The 24,358-nt window shown below is 42.1% G+C and overlaps 1 protein-coding gene across 2 annotated transcripts in view; it reads right to left on the bottom strand.

Annotated features, from left to right (window-relative positions):
- LOC148658128 (F-BAR and double SH3 domains protein 2-like) overlaps positions 1-24,358 on the bottom strand; it is an 82,673-nt gene that overhangs the window by 37,370 nt on the left and 20,945 nt on the right. The window lies entirely within an intron of this gene.

The following is a 24,358-nucleotide window of genomic DNA, read 5'->3' as shown; positions in this document are numbered from 1 at the left end:
GGAGAATATGATCTTTACAATGACAGAACCAAGTGGATCCAAGGATCAAGCAGAATGCTTTCAGGCCATATGGGTCCCTTCTCACATCACTTCAGTCAAGTGAAAAGAATTTATTGCCAAGATGAGGCCTGGAAAAATGAAGCAGACATACAACAGCAAGCTCCAGTCTGACAAGCTGCAGTGCTCTTTCTCTTTCTAAGCAAACCAGCTGCTAGGTCTCCGACATTACAAATAATTACAGCAATCTGTTCAATGGGACATCAAGTAGTTTATGTGAATGTGTCACAATCAAGCGAAGATCAACAGTATTGGGCTTTGATTGATTCTCAAGTTGGTTTGGTTGAATTAAGAGTAAAGGACAGAAGTTCTGGAAACAGTGAGCTAGATCTTAGACCCCACAACATGATGAAACAAAGCACCATGGGGACAGCCAGGAAAATTAAAGTTAAAATACTAACAAACAGAAGAGGAATGGAGTGGCCGTGGAGAACGGCCCTAGACTTGGGGATATGTTGCGCCCGACAGGCTTCCCTTTGGAAAGGAGCTTATCAGAAATCTTTGCTCCTCTATGAAAAAGCTTTTTCTTGTCCCTTTCCCGAACTATGAAAAAGCAAATAAAAAAATCTTTCTTTTCTTCAACATAAAGCAGAAGCAGCAAGGGAGCCGTACGGTTTGCATCAATGTCTGAGTCAGGAAATACTTTGGCGAAATACCGTCATTCCAACAGTTTACTATAGCACAGGCATTCAAGCAGCTCTGATCATACAAGAGTGACTGTCATACTGTATGACAGAAATCCCTGGCTTTTTAAGGCTGAGGGAAAACACACAGACAAGTAGCTGCAACATGTTTTAGATAAGCCAGATCTTAAGCAAAACACAAAACGGAGGAGGGAATTTCAAGTGCATTACAAAATACAACACTAAGAAATACAGTACGTATCAACGAAAATTATTGTGAGAGACCAGAATAAATTCAGAGGATTGCAGGTACTGCAAATATTTAAAAACACTCTGGATGCCCATTCCTGTGCAAAATGGACAGAGGAAAGACAGGTACTGTATGGTAGCAAATATATACTCCAAATTACAGTTACAGCAGATTCAGAATCCTACTAGTATCATGCCAGACAGAAACAACAGCAGTGTCTGCACTGGGGCTGGTCTGTACCTCTATTGCAACAGTTAGATCTAAATGTTACAAAGAGGTATTCATTTGCAGCAGTGTTTTATTTTCGCAGGATGGTGAAGGAGGAGGATGGCAGGAGGGATTCTGAATGGCAACAGTGTAGCCCAGTGATGAAACTGGATGCCCTATTCATCATGTGAAAACTCCATTCGTGGCCATGTGGTGTCTTTGAGTTCAGCTGCCACAGCACCTGGGTGGTAAAAAAAAGGGCTTGGTACAGTGCCCAAGCAGGCCTTGTCCCTGCAGCCAGCCAATAGGACATAAGGATGCCCTGTAGCTGTGTGACTGCCACCTCACACTAACTCTCACTTTACAATGGCTTTGTGTTCTAAAACTGAAGGTCTTAATCACAGTTGGCCTCGATGGCTTTATGAAGCTTAATGTTCTGCCTAATTGCAGTTAAAACGGAATTTAACTCCCCGAGACACAATGGCGCAACGAAAAAAATCATTTACTTTAATCCCTTCAACACTTATTTTTTCTTCAGCACAACAGTGGTTTAACCCTCGACCATAATACGAGTCATGAGAGCACAAATAACCTGGTCATCCTGAGTATGTCTTCAAAAAAGCCTAAAATTAAACAAATCGGTTAATTTAAGATTTTGCCGCCAATCTTCACATCTTCATTCTGTATCTAAATTTTCCTTTTGTTCGCCACCTGGGTTTTTTACAAAAATGTGTGTTGTGTCTTACAGTTGCTTAGTTTGGAACAAAGCATGTTTGAAGACAGTGCTGTGTAATTCTGTAAATAGATGATGATATGAAATCCCCTCTAAAGGCTTATTGTGAAGGAGGAGTAATGCTACCTCTGATGGAGACATTTAGTGCTGGAGAATTTAAATCAGTCCTGTGTCAATGGGATGTTGATCAGCTAAGATTACGTCTTCTATTTATTTTTCTCGACTTGGGGCTTTAAAATAACTCCCAGACGAGCTTTTCTCCAGTGAAGTCAGGCTAAGTCACGAGTCCAAGCACTTAGGAAGAGGGTGTTACCCAACAAACCCAGCTGAAATGGCTTTTTTTTTTGCAAAGAAGGGATGTAACAGGAAGGAAAGCGTTCCCATTGGCATGTCTGGACGTTTCCCCCCCCCCCCAAACATATAATTGACCAATAGAAATCTGAACACTTCGAAGGCCCTGTTTTGGAACTTTCTGTGGCGTGCCCATGGAACAGCTGACCCCTCCCTCCCTCTGCTCACCACCACTCGCTGCCCTGCTTCCCTGAATCTCAGCCCCACCAGTTAGCACAATGATGGCCAGTGTGTGCACGAGTCTGCCGGGAATTTCACTGATAGTTTAACCTTTGCCCCAATGGGACTCCAAACAGGTCCCTGGAACGTGCGGGACACTCGTTTATCTGTCACAGGCCATCGAGTCTTAGCCCCGAAATTGAACTGGTGAGCCAACAGATTAGCCCGGCCAGGAGTTACATCTTAACAGCTCTTAACATCTGTTTTACGCCATACTGGTTTAGCCATCAAGTTTTCAGAATGGCTGCACGTCCGTTCCTAGCTTTACGAAGGGAAGAAACTTTATTTTGCACAAAATAGTTTGTTAAAAGCGGATTCGATTTAAAAATCACAACTCCTAGTGTAAGATAATCAAAGGCTCCTGACGGGTTTGAAGATAGGCTTCCAATAGAGAATCTATATCTTATCTCAACCCAGTTTGGAAGATATCGCCATTTGTTTTAAGCAGATCTAACTCTCTTTAGTACATTTTCGAAAACAGATTTCCCATAACCCAGAAGTTGCAGTGTCAAAGAACATCAAACTAACCTCTCTAGCCAGTACACCTTCAGCAGAGGCTGTCAGACAGCTTTTGTGGTTCAGCTGGTCTTTGAACAGCGATGTGATGTGTCACATTTTCTTAACCCTTTTAAAATCCTTGCAATGATGATTTCAACAGCTACTGCTGCACTTACTAACACACTGTCGATGAATACAGCCTGTTCTGCTTGTGTTTTTAGGCTTTTGGTTAAAGTAACAGATGGCTATTATGCGCTCTTCAACCCACACCAACATCGTGCACCTATTTTATGCATTTCTGAATATTCCTCTTTAGCATGAGTAATTCAAAGGTACCGAGTTAGGTGTTGAAAAAAAATACATCAACACCAATACTGATGAAAGGGCTGGTCAGTCACAAAACCATACCCGTGAGAAAATAATGTCTCATACATTACCCACACCCTGAAAGAATGTACAATCGGTCTAAAGAGTATAATATTGCTGGTTCTAACATTCAATTTCACAACATTTTATTCAAGTCTAACCTTTCGGACACACAATAATAACAGTGTGCCCAAAATGTGTTTACTTTTCACTACTGATTTAAACAGATATAACTCTGCAATATTGTCTATTACAGAGAGGGATGAAATTCAACAGTGTTTCAAAACAGAGACCGTAGCAATGAAATATAACTTAGAAAAAATATATTGGAAACATACAATGATCTCTGCAAAGAGACAAACAAGACACTGAAAAATAGACTAGCCTGTGTGATTCATGAAGACAGGCTTTCAGGTTCATGGAAGGAGGAGGAGAAAAATGGAGTTGCAGGCTCTTGACATGACCTGTGTCTCCATCTCCACAATGGCTTAAGCAAATTTCATACATTTCACTTAACCGTGTGGTTCTCCCACTACTGCCTCAAAATCAGACAACTACTACCACTTCAACGGCCTTTAAAAAACAAAAATGACCAACAGGCCCTGAATTAATTATTAGATGTTCTGAGCACTTAGGAAGTCTCAACTGAAGTCAATGCAAAAGTACTGGAAACAGCATTTAGTGTATAAATGCAGACAAAAGGCAACAAGTTTACACACAGGATGCTGCTTGATGACCTCTGACCATCTTTTGCCTAACTTCAGTTCAGCGGCGATGCTCAGAGTTCTGCTGTCCCTGGTCTCCTGCTCCCCTGTCCTGTATTTCTCCCTCTTCAGAGCCTCTTAAAGGCACCACTGGCCTGGCTAGCAAGCACATAGATTATCCTATTCCCCGCGGTGAGGCCACAGACCAGGCAAGAGGCACACTGCCATGACAAGATTCAATTACAGAGACCGTGAAACCAGCTTGACATTAATGCAATTATCAGATTTTATTTTTTATGACTTTTTTTTCTCTCTTCCTTTTCTTCCCTAGCATGGATACAATAGCGACGAAGGCAGAAAGATTAGCCTGGCTCTCTCCTGTTGGGCAGCTTGGCAGTTGGGAAAGGATGGGGGCTGGCAGTGATGGATTCGCTAGGATTTTTATTGAATATGTCAACTACTCTACTGAATTACTCGCAGCACTCCAACTCAAGCCTTACAGCACAAAAATTATTCTTTTTTCCTGGTTTTGTGTAGTCAGAATTCAAATTATTGCTCCTCTAACTTTATTCTTTCACATTTTTACAGTAATACACACATATAATACAGGGATACAGCAGATTTCAGCAACTGTGCACTCAAAAGTTCTGCAGAGGAAAGGAAATGGAAAATATAAAATAAGGCCTGTATTTTTTAAATTGAGGGATAATGGCAAAAATAAAACTGGTCTGTAGTGAAACAAAATGGTCCATTGCCTGACACTACAGATACAGTTTAGATTTGCCTGTCAGGTTTACTGAAATCCTTTTTTACTATTTCTATTTTAAAAGAGTGAAAAACAGGGTGACCAAACAAAATATGTGAAATTACTCAATTATACAGCTCCCCCTACAAACAATAACTCAGAATGAACTGAATAGCTTAATGCACACGGGCCTAGAATGTAATACATTATAAATGTTTAGTTGGAATGTATTCAACATCAAGGAAACCACAAATTACAGTGTAATAATACTGCGGTAAATATTCATGAAGGTTGATTTCCATTGTGTTCCAGACTTTAGCAGTAAAACATTTTTAAAAATTAACCTGTCCCTGTAAGGTTTTACTAATCCTCTAGTTTAATTTCAAATTGATTATGGTTTACAGATGATGTCTAACAGAGAGCTTTTTCTTCCTGTGTGGTCTAGGTAAACTACTTATTAGACCAAACCCTAGAAATTTAGTGAAACAAGGCATTTGTTAAATTCAGACAACAAATAGCTCCATCAATAAAGGAAAAAGTAAAACCAACTGTTTATTCATACTCATATTCTTATCAGTCTAAAAAGTTTATCTGCCTAGTAATGGCTGTAAAAGCTGTTTTTTTTATATTGTAGTTCACAAAAGACAGAAAAGTTTCTGAATAGATTAAAATAAGTTCATGTATAGCACAGTTCTGTTATTGTTTCTACTAGTGGATAATTCACCACTGCTGACAGCTGGTGATTAAGTTAGAAACAGCATACATGAAACTGAATAGCTGTTGTACAGTTAGTATATTATACTGAATATGCTATTACTTTTTATGATACAACAAAAACTGAAGGAAAAATCCCCTACTTCTCAGGAGGCAAGTCAGAGCATCTAGAGGACTGTTAATATCTGACACAGGTTTGAGCACCTGAAGACCCCTTCACCTTCAGTTGGGATAGCAATGCCTAATAGGCAAGATCAACACCGTTTTCATGTGAAATCATGTGTGTATTCAGCATCTCTGAAACTATTTCTTCATCCCTCGACGTGTTTCCACAGCTCAAAAGGAACAGTGAGAAGAGTGTGGGGCAATGTGGATAGATCACTGGTGGTGTTGAACAGGTCAGGAGGTCTGACACATTGTGGGTTTCTTAATACAATTAAGGACTGCACTGAATGACTCTCTGTGAAGTTACAGCACATATAAAGGCTCAACAAAAAAGCTATTAATAATACCACACAAAGGCAACCACTTCATACCAAGGTCTGTGTGTAACCTCAGGAGACCTGGCTGGAGAGTGGTGTACAGTAAGGAGGACAGTCAGAGCTGCCCAATCTCCCTTATCTGAGGTGTACAGAAGGAGTGGGACAAATTTTACTGGCCATGACACAGCAGTGCACAAGCTAAAAGTACATGAAAATCAGTTTTCTATCTTCTGGGGAAAAAAGACATCTGTACTAAGTGAGAGGCTTTGTCATAGTGACTAATTTAATTATTAACAGTGTTAATACAATAATACACTGTGTTAGTTACACAATTCTACCTTTAATTCAATATTACGTGGATGAATCTCTGAGAATCTGATCACTGATTTGGCTAAAGATGATGATTTTTCTCCCCATTCTGTTAATGCAAGAAAAGGTAAGAGCAGGATTTTATTAAGGAACTCAACAGGTATAGAGATGCATAAATCCAGTTTAAACAAATCCCTGTTATCACAATGGAATTCTGTAAAATAAATGGCATATTCATCCAAATTTCCAATCAAATGTTTTGGGTTTCTTATAATATTGTACTAAGGGTAATTACAACTAAAAATCTATTCCAATAAACAGTTCAATTGAAAACTGAATGGGTAGTCTCTGAAAGAAAGAAATGTAGTCATGTGAGGGAAATGAACACACTGGAAAAGCCTGGTCTGCATTTACAGTATCTACATCTTTCAAGGCTCAAACAACCAAAGAGTCAAACTGGAAGGGAAATAAGAACTTATTTTATGAAATAACATCTAATGAGAAAAAAATGTTTGGTAAGAGTAATTTTTCGGCTACACATTTTTATACGTCAAGATTTCAGATCGAACAAACAGGAAAGCATGGAGTCGGCACTTCCAAGAGGTGCCAGCTGGAGTGTACTCTGGGTGCTCTGCGGAGTTCCTGTTTTTGTCCAGGCGGATATCCTCAGCAGACCGGACAATCGCGAACTCAGCCGGCCTCTCCTCGGACAGCAGAGTCAGCCTTCCCGGCGGTAGCGGCTGCGCGGCGGGGGCGAAAGGGCGTCAGAGAGGCCCGGCCCGGCTAGCGCCCGCTCCCCGGTCTTCTCTCATAGACCGCCCCTTGTGCGAGACAGCCATTGCTGCTTGTGCCGTTTAGCTGCCGCTAGCCCCAGCGCCAAGGAGAGAAAGTTACACAGCGCGGCTCCTGTACTCCGCCTCACTCTCCCGCGCCCCTCAGCTCTGAGGCATCAGCGCTTACTTCCGTTCTGTGTTGTGGGCAAATATTGCTGGAGAACACCGTGGATATTTTTCAAATTCCCAGGAACAAACCAAAAAGGGGGTTCAGCCCTTCGCCCCGCGCATCGCAGCAAAGCCTCCTGAACAAAACAAGACCGGTGGAGAGAAAACTGTCCTTGCTTGAGCGGGACACGTGTATTGTGTGCCTCGGAGGCGGTTTAACAGTATATACGTAATAAAAAAAGGGAGACAGAAACACAGTAAACTGACGCGCCACAAACTAAACTGTTTAAAAACCTTCAGCTAGTTCAGTAAGATGGCAACGTGCACAAAAGAACACCTTACTAGTCTTCATAACATCAAGGGCATTGCCACTTAGTCTGCTTGTGGCATCTGCACCACACTCATGTTGTGGCTAATATAACCTTTATTATAATGCAATGTATCCCATTACAAAGCTGAATTAGCCACTCGAGGTGCAATAAGCCTAAAAGTGGGTCTGCAGAGAACCTGGCTTGAAACCAAAACCACTGCAGAAGCTCTGTTTCTCAGGGAAAAAATTCACACTAGCAGTGAGTTTCGAATTTCAATTCAGTTAATACAGGATAGAAGCAGAACAGTACAGGTAGTGTGAATAGGAGACAGGATGATTAGAAACTACAGGTTTTGTTCTGGTGCAGTTTTGGTAAACTCCATTAGATGCGCCCCTGAAACCGAAACTGTACTATAACACAGACACTATGCGTGACAGCAGTGTTTTTTTTACACATTTTATATTCACCTGGTTTCAAGGCATGAAATTGCAGAGGCACAATGTTCTACTCCAGCACCGGCACCTGGAGTTATCAAAACTCTAATGTCCTAGGAGATGGTCTGAAGGCAGTGGGAAAAGAAGGACATTTTCCCCTTGGCTTAAATTAGTGTTTCAGGGTTCCTCTCTGTCTCTCTCACTGCTCTGGCGCCCTCTGTGCTGCACAGAGGTCTCGAGCTGCCTGCCTCGTTTGCAGCCCACCCAGTCTAGCCTATCCAGACAACAAAGCCCATCCACCAACTTCATTAAAAAACTGTATAGGCAACGTATTGTCTCAGCTTAAATATGTAAAGTCAGCGAACTGGGAAAACACTGGGAAACAAGAGAATAGAAAAGACCAGGCAGGTTATGCTGCATCAGCATTTGTCTCTGTAGATTAAAACAACAGGATCTTAGTATTTCCTGCCTTGGCTCCTATGGCAAGATTAATTGCTCCTATATTAAAACAGCGTCTTTTCAAAAACCATGTGGTTTTTCAATCAATTCAATGGAAACTGCTGTGGTCAACAAGTGGAATAATGCTTTGTCAGAACAATAACTTTGCAGCTCTTCAGTGCCAATGTTCCAGTTTGGGCCAGCTCTGTGTGACAGAACAATTACACATCACTGATTTTATTTCTGTCTGCACAAATGGAAATGTGGAAGCAGAAGACATGGTGCTGTTTGATTTTCACTAGTTCTGCCAAGTCAAAACCTGCCCTACATTTACACTACAGCCTTTGGATAGCGGCACAGGTTAAACACCATCTTGAGTCTTCCAGGGTCTGGAAATGTGCACGAAAACAAAAGCGGAAGATCTGGAATTGTACAAACATTATCATTATTTTTGTTGCAGTTCCAGTTTCACCATTACAGTACAGCCCCATCATTGTGCTCCCTCAGTAAAGGTTCGTTATCGAGAAACCCTACCAACTGTACTGGACATAATGAATGCATTCAGCCCGGGGCATAATGAGAATTCCAGAATCAGGCTTTCATTCTTTCAAAAGATGCAATAACCACACCCACCCTTCCCAGTCCCATTCATCTGATTATGAGCAAACTCATTGGGGGAGAGAGAGTTTATTTCTCATACACAATCAGCAGAACCAACATACTGTACAGAACGCAGGTACACCTCTTTGACCCTACAGAAGCACACAATACCCCACTGTAATCACATCATATCACTGGCTTGCCTTCTGAGGCATTAAAGTAAGCAGACATTCCTAGTCAACCTTATGTCCGTAATGCATTTGAATATCAGCAGAAAATCTGAAGCCCACTTCAAGACTGCGAGTGTGATTCCTGGGCACTGGGTGTATTGTCCTGTAGTGTTATATAGCCAAGGGCTTTCTGCCTACCATATGCTGTGCTGATCCGCGTATTTCTAATGGCTAAACACTACAAAGCTGAGGGCCAAGTGTTTGCAAAGGATTCAGATTTATCTCTTCTAATTACAGCTTTTAATGTCAGTGTACTGACAGGAGGATTCTGCTGAGGGTAAGTGTCCTCTATCACGAATGACCCCTCAAAGAGCAACCACACTATTATTCTGATCTCCAGCCTTTAACCTCGTGGCCCACATAAATACTGCTCCAGCCCAGAGGTTAGACCAACGAATCTGGGAGAAGACCGTGAGTGAGGACACTGTGAAATCGTGCTGTTCATTAAGAGTCTTAAACCGGAGGATACAGAAATACATTTTTGGGGGATTTTTCGATGGGGGTTAGGTTCAGCTAAAAACGATGACAGACAAGTGCACAAGTACAAATTCACAGGATAAGTGCCTTACGGGGAGAGAGATCTAATGCACTTGAGGAAGCACACCATGTAGTATGAGACTGGCTGTGCACAAAGCCCATTTCTGGGTCCAAAGAGGACAAACGGCATGCAAGATTCTTGAAATTTGTAAATCAAAGGCAAAAACCAGAAGGGTGGAGAAAACCTAGTTTTGCCAGGGGGAATCTACTCAGGTTTAGGTTAAGGGTTACTGTCTAGATAGTGTACTGAACCTAGACACAGCTGAAAAATGGTCACTTCAGAGATTTGTGCAGAAGTTCTTTGTGACCCGAGATGCACAAGATCATCCCTTAACATATATATGGTACAACGGACTATAATCAAACTTCGTCTGATCACAATGATCTCCTGTTTAAGCACCTTTCCCCAAGCTTGTACTATATCATCAGTTCCAGGCTTTTTGAAATCAGTGAAACTAAGGAATAAACCGATGTAGAATGTTTAACAGCATCTCAGACCAAAACTTTTTATTTATTTAATGTTATTTATTTGCTAATAGATTGTTATAATTCATGACCTCCCTTCAATGTTCCTACTGAAGGCTTACATTCATGGATTTTTTAATATAACTGTTTCTTTTCATTCTGATCCATATTACAAGAATATTCAGCCTGTGTCAGTCTGAAAGCTAATCCAAGTCTGTGAGAAAGCCTGCACTTTTTATATAGCTCTATTATAATAATAATAACAATAATTGCTTACACTTATATAGCGCTTTTCTGGACAATCCACTTAAAGCGCTTTACAGGTAATGGGGACTCCCCTCCACCACCACCAGTATTAGTACTGTAGCAATAAAACAGCCTGTGAAGGATGAACATATATTCCTGTGTAAAATCAATACGATGCCTACTAACACTGCTGATTTGATTAAATTACCACAGCAAGGGTAAAAATGAATTACAACAGAAAGCTGTAATTTAACTGATGGTACAGCTGGGGTCCACAGAAAAATGGCCTGTCAAGCAGTCCAAGCTGTGCAGCACCGATAAACAAATCAAGAGAGAAAAGGAAACCCAAGCCATGGGGACAGAAACACACTTTTATATGATCTCTGTCTAACGACTCCTGGGAAGACTGATTTAAACACCAAAGGTGAAGAGAAACATTCCCGATGAAAACGCATCCATCACACATAGCAGGATGTCCATTAATTAGGTTTTTAATTTCAACGCCTAGACTGAAATCAAAACATTCTGACATCTATCTCCGTCAGGTGTCGATGATCTGTCTAACCATGCAAAACCCACACAGACTCATCACCTTGCTCTGTGGTAGATTAACATGACCTAGATTAATATGGAGCTCCAACAACAAATAAGAGTGATAAATTACTGCTTGTCATCTGGCCTCAGAGTGACTCTCTCCCCCCCTTAAATTAAAAAACAGCCCTCCCTCCAAAAGCCCCTCCAGTTCCTTAGCTACCCCTGCCAGTGCGCACTTCCAGCTGGCCGCACTTCCAACACAAGCCATCATTCAATGGGATCTGATCAGATGTTATAATGAGGTACCAGAGGTCAGGCTCCTGATAATGTAACAAAGCCGGAGGGTCCCACACTCACATGCCATCCCCAACCTGCGAAAAGAATACTGTGCTTGGGACTGGAGCATCAGCTAAGCTCCCAACCCCCACTGTCTGCCCCCCCTACCCCACACACAAGACCAGAGGGGTGACTCCCAGCCTAAATCACTGGCCAGAGTCTGCAACAGGCTGAGAGCCCCAGCACAGCTGTGGAGGGGACAAGGAGTTCAGGCACCCAGAGCTCCTGAGGTTATTTCACTAGCACCCAAAACACAGTGCAGGAAATCCACCTTTAATTAAAATAACACTGTGGTTCTCTATAGCATAAACCAGGACTGCAGGATTCTAAAAGGAATCTATTTTTAGCACCTCTTAATTTAAACAGGGGGGTATTCGTCTAAGATTTTTTTTTTTATTTAACACTGCACAGCATGCATGACAGAGAGAAGCAATGAGAGAGAGAACCGCACACTCCCAAGCCTGAATACAGAGCATGGGGTCTCAAGTCTTCCTTCCCAGGTGTGAAGCCCTCTGCTCTTTCTCTGCGTTGATGAGCAGTAATTACACAGAACAAATAAGAGACGATACTGCCGGCTCCTCTAACACCCCACTGAGAGACACAGCTGAAGATGAAAGCAGAGCGTCTGCTGACGTGATCACTGACACAGATACTAATACCCTGTTATTTAAGAGAGAACTCTTACTAACTAACACAAACTTTATTAAGCACGTCTTGTAATTCAGGTTTGTGCCAGGGTTATCTATGTATATAATATTAATTTTTAGGAAATGTATTTCTGACTTAATAGTTTTCATACAGGTTTAATTGCTGACCACCTTAATCGGGCCTAAAGGATTGTGAGCTGATGTTGTTGGGAATGTAATTATGAACCTAGCGCAACTGTTGCTGTATTCTTTGTTGACTGTTATTCCTTTCCTTTACCTATGTTTGATCAACAGTCTTTAACACGGAGGTTTCCGGCTGATGAGGGTCCTCTGGGGTTTGAAAAGTTGACAGTGCTTTTGTGTTTGATGAGAAACATAAAATTTAGGAGCGAGTGAGCCAGGAAACCTAAATTTCTTTTGCAAGAACAACATCCACAACAACAAAAGCAAAAGGTACAAAGCCTCCAGTACCCTGTATTTGCTTCTTATATCAGCACCTCACAGAAACCGTCTTTTTCTGACGCTGAGGGCTAAATCGAAGTCTCTCAGCAGTGTAGTGCGAAGCCCAGACTATCCTAGCCTCAGCTACATGAAAAAGAAGAATCTTTTCAGGCTGGTGTGCTGACATTCCCTGGAGGCATTGTTATCACCAGAGACAGGAGCTTCCTCTGCCCTCTCAGAGCAGGCTGCAGCTGTGCCAGTCTGGAGTGCTCTTGCTCTACCTGCAGTCCCAGTTTATCAGCGAAACAGCCTGCTTTGTGCAGCAGCTTTATTGTTTTTTAAATGCCTGACGCCTGAGTGACTCCACCAGGTTGGGAGCTCGAGACCGTTAAGCACCTGGCACGTTTCCAGGCACTGAACGTTTCTTTTCTCCCAGCAGAGCCCACCGTAGTGGAAAAAAATAGAACGGGTGAGGATTTTCCCAAACATTGCAGCTTGTACATTTAAAGGGTAAAGTTAAGTGGCACAACTTAAATCCGATCAAGGAGGACAAGGGATCTCAAGGGATTCGAATCAAGCCCTCAGATGTCCCCCCCCCTAGTCTTTTATATGAAAGGAAATTGCAGACTAACTTTGATTCCATTGTTTGTTTCAGGGTCTATCAGCCTAAAGGTTCATTTTCGCATGTACTGTGCAGCGTCACATAAATATGAAGACACTACACAAAATCCCAATCCAACTCCAATGTAAGGTCTAGAAATGGACATCAATGTCTGCATGAGTCCAACAATTGTCTCCTTGAAAATCGGATTTTCAGACCTGCAGGAGAAAGGATGCTTGCCTGCTAGTAACTAAGTGATCTAAAAAGCTCATCTAGCCTTTTATCCCACCAGAAGCCAGGACATCAAGGCCAGGTATTTCTCCCAGACTCTCACAACCCCTGAATAGCCTCCTTTCTCCGTCATGTGAGCCAGGGAAAACAACGTAACAGAGATCTTAAGCAAGACCAGTGGGAGCGCCAAAAAACAGTCTGTTCCCTGCACTGACAAATGCGCTAAGACATTCCAGATCTGGTCCAAAGCAATGACATAAACCTGAGGATTTCAATGATGGCGGCCTGATGTGCTGGGCAATCACTTACTGTATCGCTCTTCCTTGTGGTTACAAAGGGAAGGGATTTTTAACTATCAGGACGTTATCTGTTTTATATCATGGTTGATTTGCTCTTCAATGCTTACTATTGTAGACAGATTGGATAAGACAGTCTGGGAGAGTCCAATGGCCTATAGTATTTTTTTATTTTTTTGTCTCTTCCTGGGGATATGAACACATGTTTTTGGTTTTTCTCTTCCCTTTTTTGTTTTCATTCCCACACTCCTTCCCCTTTTAATATTCATGAGGGCTATGATACACAAAGGGCAGTATAAAGCTATAAAGCTATGTAAGCAAGAGCCAGTAAATACAGCACGTAGACACACACACACACACGCACACACACTCGCACACAGACACGTGCAGGCATGCACCCAGGCGCACAAAGAAACAGACGAGACGAGAGCACTTGCACACAGGGCAACTGTGATCGATACCCATAGGCAGCACAAAAGGGAGCACACGGATATACACGCACCCACAGAAAAATAAGGGGGGAAAAAAATGAGAAAAAGCCCAAGTTCGTCAAACCTTGAAAGGGCGAGATAGAGAAGAGAGGGATCAGAGTGAGACAGGAGCCAGGGGTTGGGGAGGAACACACAAAAGGGAGATCTTATTATGACATTCTAATATGGTAACATTAATTGACTGATGGATTTCCCTTTCTTTAATATTTAATCAAGTTATTCATTAAAGTAATGGCACAGAAGAACACATCATGCTCTACAAAGGCTAAGTTCATTTGTTCTGGACAGGTGGCCAAGCTGCCTCTCGCGGCTGCCTCAGAAAAGCCCGCCCACAATAGCACTAAAGACGATTATGCAAATGCGGGCCTTTCCTAGCAATTTTCCCAGGAAGGGGAGAAGGGCTCAGTGTGGAAGAGGTAATTGTTCCTCAGCCATGTGGAAAAACAAACCGAGGAAGACGGTTTCTTTTCTCCCTCCCTCTCGCGCTGGAAGGGCCGGGGTGGGATACTGGAAACGCAGGACGGGTAGCCCGGAGCCGTAGCCCCAGAGCTGCCAGGGGAGGGTGGGGGGTTGTTGGGGGGGGCGGGGGGGGGAGGCTGCCGGAGTACAAACAGAGCAGTGATGTCTGGCCGCGGTCTGTTAGGTCGGGAAGCCGCCACCTTGCGAGAGGTCAAAGCAGCGCCTCTGAGAACACGTACAGTACAGCGAGGAATCAAGGGCCAGGGCGAGATTCTGTCTGAATGCTTTCAAATGAAGGACGTGTGCCCGGGAGGAAGAGAACCGCAGTGTCTGCTGCTGTGACAGAGATGTCCCAAGGGGGACGACAAAGCCACACATGTCTTAGATGCGCTCGGTGTTACTGTAAAATGCAGTGATCCCCCATTGTTGTCAATCACCTGAAATCTGTCACTCCCTCCTCCCTCCACTCAAACACACAAGTGAAATGGATTAGGGAGGATCTTACCAAATTCTTGATTAAATCTCTGTGCTGTGGAACTTAACGCATCTAAACATAAAAACATACATCTTTCCCTCTGAAGTAGCATTTTTATATATACTTTAGTATAATACATCCAATATTTATACCACTAATATTTACCATGCAAAAAAAAGTCACTATCAAATAAGATGTCTTTCGTTACTTACTCATTTAGTTACAGAGAGCATTTTAAGAGTTTTAAAAATAAGTCAGACCCTGGCTTACTGAAAACAAACCCTGATTTGATTGATCTTTTCATTATTTACAATAACTTCAATCTGGAGATATGAATGAGGTTCAGGAAACGAAGTTGTAACATTGTTACCTATATGGATAAAAAAAACAAGTGTATAATATGGAAAAATGGCATGTAATCAATCAATTTTACCACATGCTTTATGTGAAGAACACATTATTAACTGTGCTCAGCTTTTTTGGGGTTGAATGCCAATCTTAAACACATTTGAAATGGATACCCAGAGTCCTATTTTTAATTTCAATAATTAAAAGAATTCAAATCAAAACTGAATGCAAGTGACTCACGGCTTACTGTAGAAAACAAAACTGTATCTTCAGGAAAAAAGAAAGACCGAATTATACACCTGGCTTTTCCTTTCACTGTCAAGAGCCTGTGGGTTTCATGTCAAGTGTATGCAAATATGAGCAGAGCCACACATACCCTAATAAAATCAACAGTCACTTAACAGCGCAATGAGACACAAACTACCTAGACATCGATTGATATTTAACTAAATTTCCTCCACAATAAAATTAAATTATTTCCTGCATACTACTTCTGAACTCAAGACAGTTGCAAAACCAAATGTGCTCTGTTCCCTCCTTAAGGTGACTGCGAATAAACTTTGTTTTTGCTTTATAAAAAAATACGTCTGGATGTCTTCTCCTTTCCAACCAAAAATTAATGTCACTGGCTATTTATCCTACCATTTAACCCACTCTAAGAAGATTTAGTGATAAGTTTTGATTTAAAAAAAACTGGAATAGAGTACGCAACAGCGCACATCCGCACTTCACAACAGGTACAGTAATTCGTGTCTTGTTGTTGCCTCTTATTAATGGATTGGATTTAACTGCATTCAAGAAAATAAAGGACTCTTAGAACAAGTGAAATCACTTTTTCTGTTTCCTCACTTCAGCCACTCCAAAAAAACTGTTTAGAAAAACATTAAAAGTAAAAAAACAACAACACTGTAGCAAACAAAGAGCACCAAACACAACAAAACTTTCAGAAATTCCAGGGCAGGACTCCTAACCAGAGAAAACGAAATGCTCCATTGGCTGCACATGGCTCATCACAAGCTCACAATTTATGCAGCTACTATGTACTGATGCATTTTGTTGCCCACTTGCAATTGTTTACACCTGCAGATCACAGCTTGTCACGTGAAACATCCCCATGAAACAGACTTTCGAAGTCAAGTTTTGCCTTAAGACATTCTCTATATTGCGTAGCACATGGGTGAGAACAACTGAAAAGGTGAAAAGTTTGAAGCTTGGCAAAGACGCTCAGAAGACAAGCCAGCAACTTTTTTTTTTTTGCAATGACAAAAGTCAATTTGGGAGGGAATGCAGCACAACGTGAAAAAGAAGCTTCACCCTGGGCCACCACTGAGCCTTTTTTCCCAGAGCCAGGACTCACGGGGGATATTTTATCACATTCTTTGAACGATAATTAAAGTTAAGCAGCAATGTGCTGAGGTTGAACTAATTACCCTCCTCCTCAGTCAGTTCTGGGTCTGCCCTCTGGTCGAGGGAATCTGAAGCATCTCAGATCCAGATTCTTTCGTGCCCCAGTACAACGTCTAACATACTGTGAAATTGCTACAACACATGCTGCTGAAACGCTATTGCTTTGACTAACTGCGCACTTTTGGGGTGTATACGGTCCAAAAGATATCCAGCTGTGGAAATCCTGTGAAAACACCACGAAGAGCCTTTTTTCGGGTACAAGACAGAGGTTTTGAAAGGAGACTTGGGCATTATGCAGCGGTCCAACGTTGGATGCTGGAGAGTGACGTCGGTGAACTTTAAAATAGATTTTTATTTAAGGAAAATCCGAAATGAGCTAACGTGAACGTTTATGTTACGAATAAAACGGCAAATTATAAGGACGAGCTCGTGTTTCTCTTAAAGCGGCAGTTTTTATTTTCCTAGAGGACCGACTCGGTCTTTCCTCGACCGAGCCGAGCCCTCTCGTGGGAGAGTTCCGCTCAGCACACTCGGTCTACGCGCCTGGAAACGAGACACACACTTGATGAATGGGGCAAAGCGTGGTGACCCGGCGGGTTAACATTTAACTCACTTCTCCGATTGTCTCCCGGTCTTTTACTCTAATGGAGAGTCATTTATCAGGGTCCTAGACCTGTTCCCAGCACTGGGCTGAGCGGCGCGAGTGGAAAGAAAAAAAAAAACCAACAACCCGAACCGAACAACAAAAGCTGCATTCTACGATTTTATTAACGCAGTATGCAGCAGCTCATGAAAGACAATGAGTGAAATGAGCATGAAGTGCACAATCCGAATATTTAAAAACAGACGTGAAAACATACAAGAAATCTAGCATGTAATAGGACCGCAGTCCAGTACAGGAGATAAATGCTTTGTTAAGAAAACCAGCCATATACAGACTAATCTTCATTGTTTAAATGTGTCCTTAATCATGTGGCCTATGATCCATCTCTTGTGCCATAACAAAATCAACAGCAAAAGCAACAACAATGAATGCTATGTCCTCTTTAACACTTGTTTTGACAGCTGGGACAGTGTTTTGCGAGCCCTCCTCAATCTTCTTTAGCTAAAGCCGGATCATCACCTTTTCAACGATTCGAAAACAAACGCGCCACCTTCCATTCGTATTCAAAACATGCAGGAGAGGTCTGGGGCTGGGCTTCAGCCTGTGGTAAGGCCTTCATTCCCAGCCTGTGGAAAAGCTGCCCCACAGCCTCAACCGTGCACACTGTCCAGTAGCAACCCTGTTCTGCCTGCCGACTCTACGATGGTCATGCTGGCACTCGCTGAAACACAAACCCCATCTGAAATCAAAACCTTATGCAGAATATTCCCTGGAAGTCTGGGCCTTTTAGATCAGCACAGCCTGCTAAAAGAATTCTTATCATCGGTTACGCTGTACACACAGAGTGAAGGAGAAATAGTGTGATTACTTTTGTTTTTATTACCCGAACCTGAATGAAAATTTACCGAATGCAATCTATGCAATTTTAACAGATTATAGTATGAAAGTCAAAATAAGCAAACACGTCCCTAAAGAGTAATACAGAGCAACGCAGGAGACATTACATAACAAAATGTTATGTAAGTAATACATTTCAGTGACACTTCCTCTTAAAAATACACTGGCCTCCTCCCTTTTCATAAACAGACTTTATTGCCTTATTTTCTTTGTGTCACACTGACTTTTTTTTTTAAAGACTTCACTTCAACAGGGCTTTAAAATGTTGTTGGTGCCCATCGGATCAAAGACGTACACGAAAAGGAAGAGAGGAAAAACAGCCCTGAGCCCCTGAGTGTAAGACGACCTTTAACCTGTCCCCTGCCAGGCAGATGAAGGGACTGCTTCGTTACTGTAGCCCCACGGAGAATGAAAAATAATCCAGTGAGGCACTCCTTGAAGAATGTATACTGCTACTACTATTAATAATAATAATCCTTACAGTTATATAGCGCTTTTCTGGACACTCCACTCAAAGCGCTGTACAGGTAATGGTTACTCCCCTGCACCACCAATGTGCAGCACTCACCAGGATGATGCACCAGTACGCTCACCACACACCAGCTCTCAGTGGGGAGGAGAGCAGAGTGATGAAGCCAGTTCAGAGATGGGGATTACTAGCCATGGTTGGTAAAGTGCAAAAGGCCAGGAGGAAGTTTTGCCAGGACACCGGGGTAACACGTGTACTCAATTCGAGAAACGCATCCGTGTACTCGTGGATATTCTCCTTCCAGAGCTGCAGCATAGGAATTGTGCTGCTGATGCAGAGGCATGCCATTGTTTGCTGCCTGACAGGTTCTGCGGGGGGGGGGCGGGGATTGAGTGCTGGAGACTGGGGGAGGAATAGGCAATAGGTTTAAGGCAGCTTCTCCAGTCAAAGCCACAGACTGTGTGCTAGATTTCCACTGTGCCAGACAGAGATTTTGGAAAAAGCATCCTAATCCTGGAAGATAAAAAAAAATAAAAGCAAACAAAATCATAGGCTCCTCAATAACAGCTTCCATTCCCCTGCTGTATTGCGAGGAAGAACACAAATCAACCATTTTACGTACACAATCTATACACAATGCTTACAAATGTTGCTTAGCTTTTACACCATCAAAATGTAAATATCTTATCTCTGCCTCTCACTCACTCTATCAACTGCAAGGCATTACACGCAGAGATGGCTTGTAGTTCTGCTGGGTGGCACTGAGAAACAAAGCTCAAAGCACCGAACAGCACGGCGCTGGCATGTATGCGACATTAGCGCCTTAACTGTGCACTTCGCAGGTGAAAGAAACAGGAGCTCAGGCATGCCGAAAAAGGCTTAGGGAGGCAGGCACAGCGCAGAGGAGAAATGGAAGAAAACTGCCTTGGAATTGATTAGTGAAAACCCTGGCTGTATCCCAAAGGCAGCCTAACTGAAAGGTTAGGCACTTCTTAGTCAGCAGTGGGGAAACTTTACTTATCAGAAAACTGTGATCCCAATGGATTGAGGAGTGGGGCACACAAAAGGCTGCAGTGCAAAAGAAAAATCAAAGGCTCATAAGGTTTGGGAGCTGGGCTTTTCCCACTCGGATGGTCTGCTCACTCCTGAGCCAACAGGCTGTATAGCTTCATGTCTTGAATCCCGCCTTCAAACAAGTGCTTCTGCAAAACAAATCTCAGCTTTAAAAGATAAAGACTTCCACTCTCCCATCAAAGACCTTCGATATATACAGCAGCTCTGGAAAAGACAATCCAAATCACCAGCTTAGGGCTTGTAACAAGCATGAGGCTTGTCCGTACCTGAGCTTTATCAGGGTAGAGGTAGCTTCAGCTCAGAGAATCGATATTTAACTATCAACACGGCTGCGATAATTGATATATTATCCATACACTGGATTTTACTGGCTTTTTTCTTTACTGTCTGCTGTGATTATACACAAAAACTTTAACAGTTCTATACTATATATTTAGAAGAATGGTCCTTTAAAATAAACATAAAAAACATCAGTGAAACTTGGGGTTAATGCTGCCGGCGCCTATAGATGGAATATAGCCAAATAGACCCACACGATGTGAATCATGCAACCAGAAACTACAATACGTCAAGTCCCACAGTGCATCATGAACTCAACATGAACTCACACATGGATAATGGCATTAAGCTGACTTTCAAATTAGATGCACTTTAAAATCCACATTGTTTTCAATTCAGCCGGTCTGTAAACAGCTACTGAATTGCGAACATCCTTTTGCAGGAGAATGCGTGAAAAATGAAAGCCAAAAAAAAAGGTAATTTTTTGTTGAATTGTCCAATTCAAAACATTGACATTTGTGATGCAGAAGTCATGTGTTGAAACCTGGGTCCTGTCACTACTACCCTGCAACTGGGACGCCCCATGCTTTGGGACACAACTGTCTCCACACTAGCAAGGACAGACGTACAAGTAGTCAACTAGGGCTCTCTTGGCTTTCAACAAAATGTCCACAGACTTGTAGCGTCATCAGGGAAGGACAAGCTTCTTTTCCACTTGGCTCTGCCCCTCCTGTACATTCTTGTAAAGCCTGCAGCGTGTCAAAAGACAACCGGGAGGAAGGCAAACTGACAACTCTAATGCAAGGAAAAAAGTTGACCCTGTTTGCAGTTTGTTTCCAAACCTGGGATCTCAGCAATTACTGAGCTCATTACATCAGACTTCTATAAAACACCTTGCTGAACAGTATGTGAAGACTGAGCTGAGAGGTGTCCGTTAAGTCAGGCAAAGGGCACTCAATTACAACAGCTTTCGTTTTATGATGAATTTAAAATGAAGGCTACACTGTATACTACCCACTCTTTCCATTTTTTGCCTGTGGACAATGGGCGTAGAATGCAAAATATCTGATTTTTCAAAACCTGCAGAACAGAAACAAATTTAATACAGACCCTGGTTTTCCTGGAGAAAACGTGTGAACAGATGGCCAGAAACTAGCCTTTTCCAGATATTTGAGATTATGTAAAATATTGCAGTGAAGAAATCAAGGTTAAAACATGGTGACAATCCTTGAAGAAGTTCTGATGGGATGGAACAGCTTATCCAGAAGTTCAGAGGCTTATTTCTTACATTACTGTAAGGTTTAATAGTTCTATACTATACATTTCGAAGAAAAGTCCTTTCAAATAAACATAACAAACATCAATACAACCTGGGGTTAAGGCTGCCGGCACCTATAGATGGAACATAACCAAACAGACCCACACAATGTGAATCATGCAACCAGAAACTACAATACCCCAAGCCACACAGTGAATCATGAACTCAACAACACGTCAAACTCACAGCAACCCGCGTTAAAGAGCAGCGCTGCTTGTTTGAAACATCTCCAGGGACCCCACAATTCTAATGACAAACAAATGCTTAAAATTTATTAAGTGGCATTTAGAGTACATAAAGTGAATCTGTTATGCCTCATTTTTGAACTACATAGACCTAACAACGATCTGATAATGTTACTTGAGCAAGAACTGACAAAGCATTCTCAAAGAATGACAAAAAAAAACGGAACTCTACAAACAACAAACACTGAGACATAGCTGCTAAAGAGCTGTGTATGTACAGTACACAAAAAATCGCGATCTTAATTTTAGCTTCCAACTCATCACCGAAAGATTTGCTTTTTCATTGGTGTAGAAGTTGCTTTGTTTTACTTGTAAACTTACAAGAAAGACAGTTTTTCTTTTTTTTTTTCTGCGACGCTGGCCTGTGATACACAAGAGGACAGTGTTTGACTTTTCTGGATCTATAGCAATGGAGCTACCTCTGTCTGACGGCTGCTGTCGTACTGGTAACTTCAGACCTGACCCAGGCCGAACAACAAACAGCTCTTTCTGTAACCCCACCCCCGCCGGATCCCACAGTGAGGGTCTGAACCCACAAACCCCCTGGAATCAGAAGCATCTCTGTTAGCCAGGATGCCATAAAACAATGTTTATTTGTGTGAACAGCTGCAGAGCTGGGGACTCGGGCAAGAGCACAGAGTCACATAAAAGATTAGAAAAGGGGAGAAAAAAAAATCCTGTGGCTGTGAAAAAAGGGGAAATTGTATTATTTAAAAGCAATGCAGCAGGCAAAAGGATGTCACTGTTAACATAATTGTTGATGTAACCTGTAGGGAACTAACACACACGTTAGAATAAAAAAGCAAAGAACCTTCACACGTGCAAACACCCACAGCACTGAAACACAGCCATCTTGAAATATCCATATATATTAATTCATTAAATTGAAAACGAGGCCGAGATATGAAGTCAAGCTGCTGCTCTGTGGCTTCATTGTTCACCTGCCTCTCCACATGCAATTAATTTGGAGCTTCGGATTCTTTTGCGTTTTGACCACAAAACGTGCCCATCAGTTTGCAGCACATCAGTTACTGGGTTCTATTGATCTCAGACGTAAAACTCTTCCTTATTCTACACAGAAGGTGATAATTCAACCTGCTGCCCTTTAACTGTTAAAGCCTTCCCATTTTGGCAACAGCTGAATGCGACATCATGATTCTGTTAAGGTGACGGTATTCTCAAACCTGGTCTGAACCAGTGTTTCCAGAGGATTATTTTGTTAAATAAACCAGATTAAGAAATAATCATTATTTTGGAAAAAGCTCTCGGAATTAGAATGCAGGAGTGCGAGTCACTAACTTTCCCTTTCACGTCCTTTACGGAACATGAGAAAAGGGTAGTGGTGGTGGTGGGGGGGGGTATATTATTCAGCAAAAAAAACAGATACAGTACAACAGTGCAGCTTCTAAGAAATGCAAACAAAATGGACAAATATAAAAATTGCCTCACTAATTATTCTTTTCTGCCATCAGCCTGAAGCCGTGCTCTCTGCCAAAGGCTGGGTTTAAAACTGTAGTCAACAATCAGAGAAATCTGCAGCATTCGCCGAAGTCCCAACCTGCCTCACTTATTAAGACAGAAATAGCAAACCATTGGAGCCAGACGATGTCACACTTGACTGGGGCTATTCTTGGACCTAGACACAGCAAGCAAACAAAATGGCTGGACTAAACGAAACCGCCCTGCCTGGCATCAGCTGGAAAAACCACAAAACTCCAACACCTAGCACAATCAACAGGGGGAGCTTTATTTAGGATCTTTCCAGAACAACGAAAGGTTTTAGCTTAAAAAAAGTCCCCGATGGCCACCTCACAGAACCAATTCTTGATTTTTATTTTTATTTGGAGAGTGTGGGTACTGTAATGATACACTGACAAGGCAACTAACTCAGAGCCGTCTGGACAGGCAAACAACCCCAACTTTGTATTTCTCAACATAAAAAGTTAAATGTAATTTAAATACAAGATTTTCAAATTAAACTAAAACCACAAAGTCAGTTGCTTTTTAATAACTGGGTCAAGTTGAGTTGAAACAATGTCAATAAAGATGTTTATACATTATTGCAATATACAGTGGGACATCACAACAGCAAAAAACAAACAAAACAAACACCAACAATTACTCCAATTGCAGGAAAGGCTGAAGTGGACGGGAGATGTTTTAAAAAGGTCTGGGTGCTTTTTCAGGTGGATTGGTACAAACACCTTTCACGTTTTCATAGAGTATTTTCAAATCCATCTTTGGCAGATTTGGTGACCTGCTAAATCCTGCCAGATTTGCCTGAAGCATCTCAAGTCCATTCAACAGGTGGAGATATCTGGGTACTTCAAGTCAGACACTGGAAATCGTGGGCACTGAGTTTCCCTCTTGTCCTTGCGGGGGATGGCATGCCCAGGACCAAGACTGGACAATGAGAAAAAGACGTGGAAGCTTTCACACAGTCCCAGCTCTAAGGATGGATACAGGTGTTCAGTGCATGGCTTTGTCAAACTTTTCCGATTAAAGGGGCAGGGTGAGAATGTGAGGTCGACTCCTTGTGAAAGCTAGCCACATTTGAGACCATCAGCCAAATAAGAAGTAGTTCAGTCAGAAAGTAACTGTAAAAGTAAAAGTTCCCGCCATTTTTCTGGGTCAATGCTTCTTAACGACTAATCGTTACGGGATTCTATATGAATATTTTAAGAACTCTGCCAAAAAGAAGGGGCCGCTTAATTTTACGGTGCCGAAAGTTTCAAGTCTGTTTTCT

The sequence above is a fragment of the Lepisosteus platostomus genome, chromosome 7, assembly GCF_059453375.1.
Source record: "Lepisosteus platostomus isolate fLepPlt1 chromosome 7, fLepPlt1.hap1, whole genome shotgun sequence".
Lineage (NCBI taxonomy): Eukaryota > Metazoa > Chordata > Actinopteri > Semionotiformes > Lepisosteidae > Lepisosteus > Lepisosteus platostomus.
This window is presented reverse-complemented; position numbering and strand designations above follow the sequence as displayed.